Source organism: Heterodontus francisci, chromosome 32 (assembly GCF_036365525.1).
Source record: "Heterodontus francisci isolate sHetFra1 chromosome 32, sHetFra1.hap1, whole genome shotgun sequence".
In the NCBI taxonomy this organism is placed as follows: domain Eukaryota; kingdom Metazoa; phylum Chordata; class Chondrichthyes; order Heterodontiformes; family Heterodontidae; genus Heterodontus; species Heterodontus francisci.
This window is the reverse complement of record NC_090402.1, coordinates 15,275,221-15,289,308: the sequence shown is the minus strand read 5'-3', so window position 1 is coordinate 15,289,308 and position 14,088 is coordinate 15,275,221.

The following is a 14,088-nucleotide window of genomic DNA, read 5'->3' as shown; positions in this document are numbered from 1 at the left end:
TAAGGATTGGCCTCAAAGCTCCCAAGTTAACAGAGGTTTAAAAAGAGAGCCAGGGTTTCGGCTCCTAATGACTTTCCACAGGCAGGATTTTGTTGGCTAAATGGGGATGGGAACTGAGGCGGGTAGGTGCATAATTTCTCGACACCAACCATTGTGCCAGCTTCCCGATGCCAATCCAACAGTCAGCAATTTTTGTGACAAAGTGGGAAAGACAGGACCCAGCAACTCACCCGATTCTGAGGAACAGAGGGTGGAACAGAGGAATAGGGTGGCACAGTGGTGCAGTAGTTAGCACTGCAGCCTCACAGCTCCAGTGACCCGGGTTAAATTCTGGGTACTGCCTGTGCGGAGTTTGCAAGTTGTCCCTGTGACCGCGTGGGTTTTCATCGGGTGCTCCGGTTTCCTCCCACAGCCAAAGACTTGCAGGTTGGTAGGTAAATTGGCCATTATAAATCACCCCTAGTATAGGTAGGTGGTAAGGGAATATAGGGATAGGTGGGGATGTGGTAGGAATATGGGATTAGTGTTCTCTTTTTATTTCTTTTGGGCCTCCTTATCTCGAGAGACAATGGATACGCGCCTGGAGGTGGTCAGTGGTTTGTGAAGCAGCGCCTGGAGTGGCTATAAAGGCCAATTCTAGAGTGACAGGCTCTTCCACAGGTGCTGCAGAGAAATTTGTTTGTCGGGGCTGTTGCACAGTTGGTTCTCCCCTTGCGCCTCTGTCTTTTTTCCTGCCAACTACTAAGTCTCTTCGACTCGCCACATTTTAGCCCTGTCTTTATGGCTGCCCGCCAGTTCTGGCGAACGCTGGCAACTGATGGCGCAGTGGTTAGCACCGCAGCCTCACAGCTCCAGGGACCCGGGTTCAATTCCGGGTACTGCCTGTGTGGAGTTTGCAAGTTCTCCCTGTGTTTGCGTGGGTTTCCTCCGGGTGCTCCGGTTTCCTCCCACATGCCAAAGACTTGCAGGTTGATAGGTTAATTGGCCATTATAAAATTGCCCCAGTATAGGTAGGTGGGAGGGAAATATAAGGACAGGTGGGGATGTGGTAGGAATATGGAATTAGTAGGATTAGTATAAATGGGTGGTTGATGGTCGGCACAGACTCGGTGGGCTGAAGGGCCTGTTTCAGTGCTGTATCTCTAGACTAGACTCTAGACTTGTGATCAGTGTCACAGGATTTCATGTCGCGTTTGCAGACGTCTTTAAAGCGGAGACATGGACGGCCGGTGAGTCTGATACCAGTGGCGAGCTCGCTGTACAATGTGTCTTTGGGGATCCTGCCATCTTCCATGCGGCTCACATGGCCAAGCCATCTCAAGCCCCGCTGACTCAGTAGTGTGTACAAGCTGGGGATGTTGGCCGCCTCGAGGACTTCTGTGTTGGAGATGCGGTCCTGCCACCTGATGCCAAGTATTCTCCGGAGGCAGCGAAGATGGAATGAATTGAGACGTCGCTCTTGGCTGGCATACGTTGTCCAGGCCTCGCTGCCATAGAGCAAGGTACTGAGGACACAGGCCTGATACACTCGGACTTTTGTGTTCCGTGTCAGTGCGCCATTTTCCCACACTCTCTTGGCCAGTCTGGACATAGCAGTGGAGGCCTTACCCATGCGCTTGTTGATTTCTGCATCTAGAGACAGGTTACTGGTGATAGTTGAGCCTAGGTAGGTGAACTCTTGAACCACTTCCAGAGCGTGGTCGCCAATATTGATGGATGGAGCATTTCTGACGTCCTGTCCCATGATGTTCGTTTTCTTGAGGCTGATGGTTAGGCCAAATTCATTGCAGGCAGCCGCAAACCTGTCGATGAGACTCTGCAGGCACTCTTCAGAGTGAGATGTTAAAGCAGCATCGTCAGCAAAGAGGAGTTCCCTGATGAGGACTTTCCGTACTTTGGACTTCGCTCTTAGACGGGCAAGGTTGAACAACCTGCCCCCTGATCTTGTGTGGAGGAAAATTCCTTCCTCAGAGGACTTGAACGCATGTGACAGCAGCAGGGAGAAGAAAATCCCAAAAAGTGTGGGTGCGAGAACACAGCCCTGTTTCACGCCACTCAGGATAGGAAAGGGCTCTGATGAGGAGCCACCATGTTGAATTGTGCCTTTCATATTGTCATGGAATGAGGTGATGATACTTAGTAGCTTTGGTGGACATCCAATCTTTTCTAGTAGTCTGAAGAGACCACGTCTGCTGACGAGGTCAAAGGCTTTGGTGAGATCAATGAAAGCAATGTAGAGGGGCATCTGTTGTTCACGGCATTTCTCCTGTATCTGACGAAGGGAGAGCAGCATGTCAACGGTCGATCTCTCTGCACGAAAGCCACACTGTGCCTCAGGGTAGACACGCTCGGCCAGCTTCTGGAGCCTGTTCAGCGTGACTCGAGCAAAGACATTCCCCACTATGCTGAGCAGGGAGGTTCCACGGTAGTTGTTGCAGTCACTGCGGTCACCTTTGTTTTTATAGAGGGTGATGATATTGGCATTGCGCATGTCCTGTGGTACTGCTCCCTCGTCCCAGCACAGGCAAAGCGGTTCATGTAGTGCTGAGAGTACAGCAGGCTTGGCACTCTTGATTATTTCAGGGGTAATGCTGTCCTTCCCAGGGGCTTTTCCGCTGGCTAGAGAATCAGTGGCATCACTGAGTTCCGATTTGGTTGGCTGTATGTCCAGCTCATCCATGACTGGTAGAGGCTGGGCTGCATTGAGGGCAGTCTCAGTGACAGCATTCTCCCTGGAGTACAGTTCTAGGTAGTGCTCAACCCAGCGGTCCATTTGTTTGCGTTGGTCAGTGATTATGTCCCCTGATTTAGATTTGAGGGGGGCGATCTTCTTGATGGTTGGCCCAAGAGCTCTCTTCATGCCATCATACATTCCTCTGATGTTTCCGGTGTCTGAGGCCAGCTGAATATGACTGCATAGGTGTTGCCAGTCGTCATTTGCGCAGCGCCTGGCTGTTCTTTGTGCAGTGCTTCTAGCTGCTTTAAGTGCTGCGGATGTTAAATCGCTGGGGGCTTTCGTAGTTCAACAGTGCAATGCGCTTAGCGTCTATGACAGGTTCCAGCTCTTCATTATGAGATTGAAACCAGTCTGCATTTCTCTTCGCACTTTTGCCGTAGGTGGTCAAAGCTGACTCATAGATGGCGTCTCTGATGTGGGCCCACTTGGTCTCAGCGTCCCCTGTGGGAGTGTTTTGAAGGGCTGTTACAAGTGAATTTAGAAATTTTTGTAACAGCTGTGGGTGAGAAATTCTGCTCGTGTTGATGCGCGGGTGGCCCTTCTGCTTGGAATGATGCAACTTCTTTGGTCTAACCTTGCTGCACACCAGGGAGTGGTCGGTGTCGCAGTCTGCACTGTGGAAGCTGCATGTGATTTAAACACTGTTTAAGGCGGCTCGCCTTGTGACAATGAGGTCTAGCTGGTGCCAACGATGTGATCTTGGGTGCCTCCATGAAACCTGGTGACAGGGTTTAGTATGAAAGAACGAGTTGGTGATGCAGAGGTTATGATAGGTACATAACTCAAGCAGTCTCTGCCCGTTCTCATTCATCATTCCAACGCCATAGCGCCCAAGGCAGGAGGGCCATGAGTCATGGTCGGCCCCAACCCTGGCACTAAAGTCCCCCAGCAGGAATAGGTGTTCGGTGTTGGGTATGCTGCTAATGATGCTATGGAGTTCCTCGTAGTATAGGATTAGTATAAATGGGTGGTTGATGGTCGGCACAGACTCGGTGGGCCGAAGGACCTGTTTCAGTGCTGTATCTCTAAATAAATAAAAATAAATAAATCACCAATTAAGGCTGTTAACGAGTTTGTTGTCAGCTGTTAAAGGCTAATCTGCAATATTTGAGGGAAGGCACAGGATGCACACTGAATCTTGAACAGGCCAAGTAGAAAGAGGCGGCAACACAGTGGGGAGACAGTCAAGGCCACATCATTTAATGGGATGGCCTCATAAAAGGGTGCACGGCTGAACGGGGCACTCATCCACTGGCAGATAGTTGCCATTTGGTGAGCAGAGTTAGCGGAGCAAGAAGACTGCGCGTGCTCCATCAGTTGAGTGGATTGTGACCCTTGGCGATTGCGGGGTCATAGTGGGGTCGGGGGGGTGGTGGGGTAGGGGGTTCCAGTAAACATTGTCAATGCAGCTGACCACAAGCAAGGCAACAGCTGGACATGGAATTAAGCTATTTGGAGATAGCGAAGGGTAGCGATGAGGATCAACAGATGAGGAGCAAATGCAGAGCCCTAGGCATGAGGAATGAGGGGTATGAAGGCAATGAAGGCCATACCCTCAGCATCCAGAGTACCACCAAAGAAGAATCTACCAGGACACGTCAGAGAATCAGTGCCGCAAGAGACTGTGCCTATCTAGGCAGGTGGTATCGGAGATTTGTAACCTCACTGAGGAAGACATCAGACCTCACAGTACAGCTTGCCATGCCCTGCTAGTAGTCGTTAAAATCACTGTGGTTATGAACTTCTTCACGTCTGGCTTATTTCTAGGATCAGCAACGGATCTTGATGGCATCTCTCAAGTGGCAGCGCATCCTGCAGGTCACTGAAGCCCTGTTTGTGAAAGCAGGACAGTACATACAATTTCAAACCAATGGGGCCTCACAAGGACAAAGAGCAGTGGGATTCACCTTCATCACTGGATTCCCGCAGGTGCAGGGTATCATCGATTGCACCCATGTGGCCATCAAAGTGGCGAGTGAGCAGCCAGTGAGATTTATCAACAAGAAGGGCTTCCATTCCCTAAACGTTTAGCTGGTCTGTGACCACCACAAGTGCTTTATGCCTGTGTACGCTCACTATCCTGACAGCTGCCATGAAGCCTTCATCCGCCAACAGTCCAGGGTGCTGCTGCTTTTCATGTCACCACTGAATCTTTGTTGATGGCTTCGAGGAGACAGGGTATCCCTTGAAGAGATGGTTACTCACCCCTTTACGTGACCCTGAGACAGAAGCACAGGGGCGCTACAACCAAAGCCATCTGCTCACAAGGACCACTGTTGAGCAGGCCATCGGGCTTCTGAAGATGTAGTTCCGATTCCCGGACCAGTTGGGTAGCGCCCTGCAGTGCACTCCTGCAAGGGTCTCATGCATTGTGGTGATCTGCTGTGCTCTCTATAACATGGCCCTCCAGAGGGTGAAGTGCCAAATCGACACAGTTCTTTGGAGGAGGAGGAGGAAGATGGAGAGAAGAACATGAACTGAGGTGGCTGTGGCTGTCTCAGGAGTCATAGCTGTCATCAGGATGGTGTGGATGCTGTTGTACATCTGCTCCAGGCACATTTCACCTGAGTGCTACTCATCCAGCAGGACTGCATGCTCTGGCACTCACTTTGCTCTGACTGTGAAAACACATCCATTAAACACACAACTTTGAATAGTTCCATTCTTACCGACAATGCATGGCCGCACATTTCTCCAGTCGTCTCAGTGCAGCCATTCAAAGACCATTGCTTTCCCTCACCACTCTTTTCCAATTTTGCCATTAAAGAATGGAAGCTCACACATCAAAGATCATGGCTCAACATCTCCAATGTAATTTAAAAAATGTAAATAAAAAATAACAATTTACACAAACACAAATGAAAGTCACCCAAGTGAATCACTCAGTGCAATGAACAGCGCATTGGCCTTTGCTCTCAGCTACTTCTACACGGTACTCCCCTCGTGGTCTTGGATGAGATGGAGGTAGCCTGCTCAGGTGTGTCTGCTGGTGGCTGAGATGCCCATGGCGGTCGCCCTCATCGTGGAGGTGCCAGTGGGGTCACCTCCAGAGGCTGCTGCACAGGCATCAGTACAGGGGCAGCCTCCGTCACAGGGCCCTGCTGCATAGACGGTCCCTCAGTCAGAGGGGCCAGGAAGCCGATGATGGTGATGGCGCCCTGTAAGGGGTGGCACCCTTATCCTCATTGGTGACTGTGTCAGCCTTATATGGCGCTCTGGACTGCTAGAGGGGAACACTAGCTGGGGCACAACTGGGATCCCCTCCAAACATCTCCTCGCTATCAGCGGTCAGTGCTACAGAACGTTGCATGCATTCTTTGCATGTGCGCTGTTCCTGCATCCACTCCGAGTGCTGCCGCATATGGCTCTCCATAAAGTGGGCCACTCTCTCAATGGAGGAGCTCATGCGTTCAAAGCCCTGAGCCATGGTGCTGCACATGAACTGAATGAACTCCTCTATTCTCAGCCCATGATGCTGCACTGCCTCAGGGAAATCTGACATGAGGGTACACATTTCACGCTGCTGGTCAAAGTAGAGCCGCCTTGCTTGTGACTCCCGAGGCTCTGCATCTGGCCCCAGCTGAGTCTGTCCTCCATCCTCCGAGGGGGACTGCCCACAGCTGCCTCTGCCTCTCTCACCTCCTCCTGTTCACTCATGACATGTGTTTTTTACCTAGTGCCACCCTTTCTAATTGCGCTCAAGGATCCACTGATGTGAGTGTATCTGTGGTGCTGGACGGTGTTCTTGAATGATGTGATGGTGCTGGCTCTGTGGCTTCCATCTCCTCTGAAGAACCCAGTGATGTTCTGTGGCACTGGCACGCTCCTGCTCCACAACTGGCCCTGTGGGAGACGTAAGACTGAGATCATGAGAACTCACCTCTGACAGCAGATGCCTCTGCTGAGCTGAGGCTTTCCAATGCAACTGAAGTTCTGGCTTGCTGTTGGACAAGGAAAATGCACTCCATCTCCTTCATCTACAGAATTCAATATCTTTTCACTCTCTCTGACGTGTATTCCCATCTTTCCATTGCCCACTTCCTCATGCAACGCCACCCTCGTGATGTCAAGTGCCATCTCCTCCATAGTAGTCAGGATGGCGAGCTGGGGCACTGCTCTTGTGCGAGCCCCCTCCCTGGCATTGTACACTCTCCTCCTGCAAGGACAAAAGCTAGAGAGATAAGGCAATACTGACCTCTCTCACCAATTCCAGTGGCTCCTTTCAATGAGATGCTGCCAACTCCTCAGTAGTGCTAGGGATTTGAACCTTTTTGACAGGTCAGTAATTATCCTGGGCACATGTTTACCCCAGGTTCAGGAGCACTATGCGCCTTCAGGCTGCTCATCCCATGTGTCTGCTGGCGGCTGCAGACCTGGAGGCCTGTTGTCTGGGTGTCACATTGCAATCATCTTGCCAGAATGAAGGTCATAAGGTCATTGAACCTCTTAGGGCACTGTACCCAGGTCCTCTTCACCACGCTGCAGCCGCTCACATGCTCTGCCATCTCCAGCCAGGTTTGTCTGGGTGGCCTTCCCTTGCTACTCTCCAGGAACAAGACACCTTGCCCTTCTCTCATCGCCTCCAGCATTACCTCATTGGTGACATCAACAAACCTTGGGGCTGCCTAATCATGGGTGCCTGGCCTCTGCCTCACTTCCTCTTCACTTCTGCCTGTCATTGCGTTGCAAGACGGCTGCCACAATAATGGCTGCCAGCATCCCTTTAAATTGGGCCCGCACTTTCAGCCTCTCTCTGCTTTCCTGCATCCATCGCTGTTAATTGGCCACCAAACCCACCCTCCAGCCAATTAGGGCTGACCTCTGACAAAATCATGACCTGCGACTGCTTCGCCCTCGGAGCAGGGACAGGGCCCAGAAATGGGACTGACGTTGGGGTCCCAACCCCAGACGGAAAACCCTACCCCATGACTCTTGCCAGAAAGTGCTTAGATGGATATGAGGTGACAATGGGGCGGAGTCAGCTGTGATACCCATGAATAGAAGAATGAGACGAATGTAATGTGTAAGCAGTCAGGCTACAGTAAATGATCACACAAGAACTGTACAAAGCATTTACTAGCTCCCTGTAGAAGTCAACAAATCATGAATACAGAATGAGAATATTTTTTCAAAGACGGAGCCAAATTGATAAAGAGAGAAAGAATTAGGTAGAAAACAAATATTTTTACTTACTCAAGACAGGATTTTGGACAGAACTAAATCTGAATAAATAGCTTTTCTGGTAAACATCAGATTACTGGAAATGAATACAACAAATTAATAATACATGGTCAAACAGTTTTATAACTTACAACTGACATCTACCCTGAGAAATATTGATAAAGTTCCAACAAATGGTTAGGTTTAGAATTTTTCTATTGATGATGTTGAATTTGGAATTTTTGATTGTCTTCCGTACTCCAATTCTTCTACATCCATTCAAACTATTGACATCACACAAATTGATAAGAACGGCCTATCCCAGAGCTGGGCTGTCATCTATCCATTGAATATATGAATGTTTTGAGTTTAGCACACACTTGTCACACTACAGATTTCCCGTTTCAAAATATATGAAAAAACCTTCAATGAGAGAGAGAGACAGCCATTTTGTGACAGGTTCTTCTGACCTGAAGCAATAAATTTACAAGCGGTTACACTTGTCCTCATGAGTTTACAAGCAGCTACGATCATGTGGATTTGCCTATTCAGACCACTTCTCTGAGTAGAGCACGTGATTAATGGCAATCAGTGGTCGAAAAGGGACAGGCCAGTTGAACACGTTAGCAAGTTTTGGACACCCAGACTACCTGGGAGCAATGCCATAGGCGTTCTGCTGTTACTTTAAAAGCCTGTGCTATTTTATTAAAGTATTTGAAATACGACTTTGTATAACTGAAAAGCAGACATGTTAAATAATTTCAAGCGTTAAAGATTTGATCTTTGGGCTCTCCAATGGCTTAATGGATACAAGTCCCATTTTATTCTTCAAAATGTCAAGGGCATCCTTTGTTGCATAAATTATAAAATGAAATGATACTGATTGAGAGAGTATCTACAATTATTTTCCCTCTCATTTATCTAAAAACACAACAATTTTTGCAATTAACTGCACACCCTGCAAAATGGGCACAGTACAAACCAGATCATATGAAGTGAAGTTGCATTATCACTGTAATGTCAATCAGCATTTGAGTGTCAACTTTAGTGCTATATTGAAGGTGAAAGTATTTAATTAAATGTATTTACTATAAAAGGATAAGGTGAGAAAAAATATGAATCATAATATCACCAAGTAATTATGGATAAGAAAGGCCATTCATTGCGTCTTAATTCATCCATCCAGTGAAATGCTAATATCCTCCCATTTAAACATTCAATTGTTTCTTAAATTATTCCAGGTTCTTGCCTCCACTACTCTTTCTGATATGTGTTCTAAAGTTACCTGTTGCTAATTTGAACCTGTGCCCCTTAGGTCTACTTTTGCAGTTTAATTTAAAATAATATTCTGGGTCAACTTCTGAGAGAGCGAATCTGAACAGAAAACCCTGCCAGAGACCCACAAATAAAGGTGGTAGCAGGAGTCAGAGAGGGTGAGCCTGTGGGAGTCAGTGGGAGACAGAGAAAGCACTGGGAGAGCAAAGCAACAAAATAAGGGGTGATGTGACAGGACAGCAGGTAGGTGATTGGTAGTTCAGAGAGCCCAGAGCTGAGAAGTGCATAGCTGGCTGAAGGAGTTCAGGGACAGAGCGGCAGAGCAGAGTGAGCATGTGCGCCAGGGAGCAACGTTAAAAAAAAGTTATCCTCAGCACAATGAGAGTAAGTATAACAGCAAGTGAATTAATAATAACAGTATGAGCACAGAGCAGGTCTAGAGCCATTAATATAAATTAATGGTCTAATCAAGGTTTAACTAGATTCTAAAAGAAGGATTAGATTTTTTGGATCATGGATGGGCAGCTGAGACCTGTTGCTTGCAATTCCTGTGCCATGTGGGAACTTCAGGACACTTTATGTGTCTTGGGGGACCACGTGTGTAGGAAGTGTCTCCAGTTGCTTGAGCATGAGCTCAGGATTTCTGAGTTTGAGGGACAGCTGGAGTCACTGCGGAGCATCAGGGAGGATGAGTTTCCTGGATTGTATGTTCCAGGAGCTGGTCACCCCACAGGCAGTGAGAGTTCAGGATAATAGATGGACACCAAAGAGTAGAAATGCAATCATTAAAGGAGATTCCATAATTAGGGGGACAGACAGGCGCTTCTGTAATTGTCATTGTCAGACCTGCATGGCGTGTTGCCTACCTGGTGCCAGGGTAAAGGACATCACGGAGAGGGTGCAGAATATTCTGAATGGGGAAGGGAGTAAGCCAGAAGATGTGGTACACGTCTGTACCAATGACATAGAGAGGGCAGGCATTGAAGTCCAAGGGTCAGATTTTCAGGAGCTAGGGAGGAAGTGTAAAATGTAGGACCTTGAAGGTAGTAATCTCTGGATTACTCCCATTGCCACGTGCTAATGAGAGTAGAAATAGGAAGAGAGGGAAGATCAATGCATGGCTTGAGGCATGGTGCAGGAGGGAGAGCTTCACATTCTTGGGGCATTGGGACCAGCTCTGGGGCAGGAAGCACCTATTCAAAAGGGACGGGTTGCACCTCAACAGGACTGGGGCTAATGTCATCACGGGAGGGTTCACTTGTGGGGTTGAGGAGGGTTTAAACTAAATTGGCAGGGGGGTGTGCACCGGCATACAGAAGTAGAAAAGAGGAATAAGGTGCATTAAGTGAGAATGTTGGATCGTATTAGAGAAGGTTATAGTTCCATATTAGATAGGAACAGACTAAGAAGGACTACAAGTAATAGAAAAGACAGGTTTCGAATGCACATATGAATGCACAAAGTGTGGTGGGAATAATGTTGGTGAGCTACAAGCACAAATAGCCGTGTGGGAATATGATGTAGTAGCAAAAACGGAAATGTGGCTTAAAAATGGTGAGGACTGGGCACTTAATATTCAAGGATACAAAGCGTTCAGAAAAGATAGGGAAGGAAAACAGGGAGGTGGGATGACAGTTCTGATTAGGGAAGACATTGCATTGTTGGAAAGAGAGGACATCCTTGAGGGGGCAAGGACAGAATCTATTTGGTTCAAGTTGATACCATCCTTAACTTTCTTAGTTAGCCACGGTTGGTGCATCCTGCTCGTAGAGTCTTTATCTTTCAATAGAATCTAACTTTGTTGAGAATTATGAAGAAAAGTAAATGAAGAAAAGTAAAATTGAGATGATAACAGTAAAGAGAAGACAGTAAACTGAAGTAGTGTTTCAATTTTTTAAGTATTCAATTTTTTAGTTCTATTGTTACCACAATATTCCACCCGTTATAAGGTCAGAAGTCGGCATGTTTGCTGATGATTGCACAGCGTTCAATACTATTTGATACTCCTCAGATACTGAAGCAGTCGATGCCCGCAAAACCTGGATAACGTTCAGGCTTGGGCTGATAACCTACAAAATACTGAAAGGGATAGAGAGGGTAGATGTAGGTAAGATGTTTCCCCTGGTTGGGGAGTCTAGAGCCAGGGGACATAATTTCAAAATAAGGGGGAAGCCACTTAGGACAGAGATGAGGAGAAATTTCTTTGTGACTCTTTGGAATTCTTTACCCCAGAGGGCTGTGGAAGCTCAGTCATTGAGTATGTTTAAAGTAGAGATCGACAGATTTCTAAATACCAATGCCATAAAGGGTTATAGGGATAGTGTGGGAAAAAGGCTTTGAAGTGGATGATCAGCCATAATTGTATTGAATGGTGGAGCAGGCTCGATGGGCTGAATGGCCTACTCCTGGTCCTGTGTTCCTAAGTGGCATTTGCGCTACACATCTGCCAGGCAATGACCATATCCAATAAGAGAGAATCTAACCATCTCCCCTTGATATTGCTGAATCCCCTATCATCAACATCCTTGGGGTTACTATTGACTAGAACATAACTGGACCAGCCATATAAATACTGTGGCTACAAGAGCAGGTCAGAAGCTGGGAATTCTGTGGTGAGTAACTCACCTCCTGACTCCCCAAAGCTGTCCACAATCTGCAAGGCACAAGCCAGGAGTGTGATGGAATACTCTCCACTTGCCTGGATCGGTGCAGCTCCAACAACACACAAGAACCTCAACAGCATCCAGGCCGAAGCAGCCCACTTGATTGGCGCCCCATCCACCACCTTAAACATTCACTTCCACCACCACTGGCACACAGGGGCAGCAGTGGGTACCCTCTACAAGTTGCACTGCAGCAACTCACCAAGGCTCCTTTGACGGCACATTCCAAACCTGCGACCTCTACCACCTAGAAGGAGAAGGGCAGCAGACAGATGGGAACACCACCACCTTCAAGTTCCCCTCCAACCCATACACCATCTTGACAGAGCTATATCGCTGTTCCTTCACTGTTGCTGGGTCAAAATCCTGGAACTCCCTTCTTAACAGCACTTTGCATCTACTTACAGCAAGTTCAAGAAGGTAGTTCACCACCACTTTCTCAAGGGCAGTTAGGGGATGGGCAATAAATGTTGGCTTTGCCAGTGACGCACACATCACAAGAATGAATATTAAAAAAAGTTAGCGTTTGCTCCAACTGAACTTGTTATAAAAGCCAGCTAGCGAGCATGACATTTTCTTCATCTGCTCCAAGTTTAAGAGTGCATTTATACTGCAGATGCTCAAACCACAGATCAACAGCTGTAGCATAATTCGAGCTAGAGAATACCTCATTTATAATACAAAAGCAAAATACTGCAGATGCTGGAAATCTGAAATAAAAACACAAAATTCTGGAAATATTCAGCAAGTCTGAAAGTATCTGTGGAAACAGAAACTGGGTCAACGTTTCAGGTCTGTGACCTTTCATCAGAACTGGGAAAAGTTGGAAAAGTAATAGGTTTTGAGGAAGTAAAAGGGGGGAGGGAAGGAAGAAGAACAAAAGGGAAGGTCTGTGACAGGGTGGAGAGCAGGAGAGACTAAATGACAAAAGGTTTCATGGTGCAAGACCAAAGGGAGTGGTAATAGGACAAGTAAAGGAAGGGGTGTGAATGGCAAGTTCCTAAATACCTGCTGTCTGAAAGCAAAGTAAAGGAAATAAACGGTGAGAGAAAAATCATAACCAGCAAAGAAACATCAAACAAAACAGGGCAGAGTTTACAATCTAAAATTATTGAACTCAATGTTGAGTCCAGTCAAAAGACGAGGTGCTGTTCCTCTAGCTTGTGTTGAGCTTCATTGGAACACTGGAGCAAACCAAGGAAAGGTCAGAGTGGGAGCAAGGTGGAGAATTAAAATGACAGGTGACTGGAACCTCTGGGTCGCACTTGCGGACTGAATGGGGGTGTTCTGCAAAGCGGTCACCCAATCTGAGTTTGACCTCCCCAGTGTAAAAGAGACCACGTTGTGAGTCGTGAATACAGTATAGTAAATTGAAAGAAATACAAGTAAATCCCTGTTTCACTTGGAAGGTGTGTTTGGGGCCTTGGACGGTGGTGTGTTTGGTGGTGGCAGCTCTCTGAGGGTGGTGGAAATGGCAGAGAATATAACGGCTAGTGGGGCGGGAAGTGAAGACAAGGGGGAGCTCTGTTGTGGTTCTGGGAGGGAGAGGAAGGGGTGAGAGCAGAAGTGCATAAAATAGAATAGGCACAGTCGAGGGTCACGACAACCACGGGGAGCAGTCCTTGGTTGAGGAAAAGGGAAGACATACCAGCAGTGGTAGGTTTGCATCATTGGTTGAAGGTTGCATCATTCGAACAGACGCGGCAGAGATGGAGAAACTGGGAAAATGGAATAGAGTCCTTACAGGAAACAGGTGTGAGGAAGTGTAGTCCAGGTAGCTGTGGGAGTTTGTGGGCTTATAGTTAATATTTGTTGATAGCCTATCCTCAGAAATGGAGTCAGAGAAGTCAAGGAAGGGAAGAGTCGGAGATAGACTATGTGAAGACAAGAGATGGGTGGCAATTGGAAGCAAAGACGATGAAATTTTCCAGTTTAGGCGAGAGCAGGAAATGGGGACACAATCTCAGAATAAGAGGTCGGCCCTTTAGGATTGAGAAGAGAAGGGATTTCTTCACTCAGAGGGTGGAGAATCTTTGGAATTCTCTACCGCAGAGGGCTGTGGAGGCTCAGTCATTGAGTATGTTCAAGACAGAGATCGATAAATTTCTAGATATTAAAGATATCAAGGGATATGGGGATAGTGCAGGAAAATGACGTTGAGGTAGAAGATGAGCCATGATCTAGCTGAATGGCGGAGTGGGCTCAAGGGGACAGATGGCCTACTCCTGCTCCTATTTCCTATATTTCTATGGC